General features: G+C 44.0%; 1 pseudogene; it reads left to right on the forward strand.

Annotated features, from left to right (window-relative positions):
* Positions 1-545: 545 nt before the first annotated feature.
* On the forward strand, positions 546-1,847 carry LOC102862826 (annotated as a pseudogene).
* Positions 1,848-2,126: the final 279 nt, after the last annotated feature.

Genomic DNA, 2,126 nt, shown 5'->3' on the forward strand with positions numbered 1-2,126 from the left:
TGATGAAGGCAGAAGTTCAAGCTGCTTTGAAGGAAATAGCAAAAAATAAGGCCCCCGGAATAGATGGTATACCGATTGACATATTTCAGCTAACAGATGCTGCCCTGGACGTGCTCACCAAGTTGTGCCAAGAAATCTGCAGAACAACCAGCTGGCCAACTGACTGGAAAAGATCTATATTTGTTCCCATCCCAAAGAAGGGTGACCCAACAGAGTGTGGAAACTATAGAACAATCTCACTGATTTCACATGCAAGCAAAATTTTACTGAAGATTATCCAAAAATGACTGGAACAACACATCAGCAGAGAACTGCCAGAAGTCCAAGCTGGAGGACATTAGGCTGAGTGAAATATCTCAATCACAAAAGGACAAATACTGCATAATGCTACTATTATAAAACAGGACTGTCATGGACATTGGGAAGAAACTAAGAAAAGAAGGGATAAATAATGTGTACTGCACTGAAACAGATGAGGGAAAGGAATATGTGAGTACTCGCTTTGGCAGGACAAAAACTAAAATTGGGGGCCTTCTCTCCCCGCCATGGCGTGTGCTTGTCCACTGATATCGGTGTACCCAGAAAAGGGAGAATCATCTGTCAAAAATGTTACTCTGCCAGCTGTGTTCAAGGCTCCCATTCAGCCGGATATCGTGAACTTCGTTCATACCAACTTGCACAAAAACAACAGGCAACCCTATGTCCTCAGCGAATTGGCAGGTCATCAGATTAGTGCTGAGTCTTGAGGTACTGGTAGAGTGGTGGCTCGAATTCCCAGAGTTAGAGGTGGTGGAACTCATCACTCTGGCCAAGGTGCTTTTGGAAATATGTGTCGTGGAGGCCGCATGTTTGCACCAACCAAAGCCTGGCGGCGTTGGCACCGTAGAGTGAACACAACTTAGAAGCACTATGCCATCTGCTCTGCCCTGGCTGCCTCGGCCTTGCCAGTGCTGGTCATGTCAAAAGGTCATCATCGTATTGAGGAAGTTCCTGAGCTTCCTTTGGTGGTTGAAGATAAAGTTGAGGGCTACAAGAAGACCAAGGAGGCTGTCCTGCTTCTTAAGAAACTTAAGGCCTGGAATGATATCAAAAAGGTCTATGCCTCCCAGCGAATGAGAGCTAGCAATGGTAAAATGATAAATCAACGTCGCATCCAGTGCAGGGAACCGTGTATTATCTATAATGAGGATAATGGCATCATCAAGGCCTTCAGAAATATCCCTGGAATTACTCTGCTTAATGTAAGCAAATTGAACATTTTGAAACTGGCTCCTGGTGGGCATGTGGGCCGATTCTACATTTGGACTGAAAGTGCTTTTTGAAAGTTAGATGAGCTGTATGGAACTTGGCGGAAAGCTGCTTCCCTCAACAGCAACTACAACCTTCCCATGCACAAGATGATGAATACAGACCTCAGCAGAATCTTGAAAAGCCCAGAGATTCAGAGGGCCCTCCGAGCACCACGCAAGAAGATTCATCGCAGAGTCTTGAAGAAGAGCCCACTGAAAAATCTAAGAATCATGTTGAAGCTTAATCCATATGCAAAGACGATGCACCGAAATACCATTCTTCACCAGGCCAGAAATCACAAACTCCGGGTGGCTAAGGTGGCTAAAGCACTGGAGGCCAAATCTGATAAGAAGGGGGCTCCTCCAAACAAGAAGCCTGTGGTAGGGAAGAAAGGAGCAAAGAAAGCTGCTGTTGATGTGAAGAAGAAGCCCAAGAAGGCTGCACTGGGAAAGAAGGCTGCAGCGGGAAGGAAGCCTACCTCCACCAAGAAGCCAGCAGCTTAGATGTAGCCAGTAGAAAAGAAATCTGCCACAGAGGAAAAGAAGCCTGCAGCATAAACTCAAATCCTCCATTGGAACAGCTTATTTTAAATAAATACCTAATCAAAAGTCGCAGGCGACTCGACGGCACATAACAACAACAACAACAATCAAAAGTCAGTACAAGTAAAAAAAAAAAAAAAAAGCACCTAAAATTGAAATGATAAAGGGAAGATTAGCACCGTCCCTGCACAAGGATGACATGAAAATTCGTGAAGTGTTTCCTTTTTTTTATTCCTCTTACTGTAATAATAAACAATTGAAGAAGAATGTTGATTTTTTAAAAAAAGGAATATA

Source organism: Elephantulus edwardii, unplaced genomic scaffold, assembly GCF_000299155.1.
Source record: "Elephantulus edwardii isolate Elephantulus edwardi_28Jun2011 unplaced genomic scaffold, EleEdw1.0 scaffold00064, whole genome shotgun sequence".
Taxonomy (NCBI): Eukaryota; Metazoa; Chordata; class Mammalia; order Macroscelidea; family Macroscelididae; genus Elephantulus; species Elephantulus edwardii.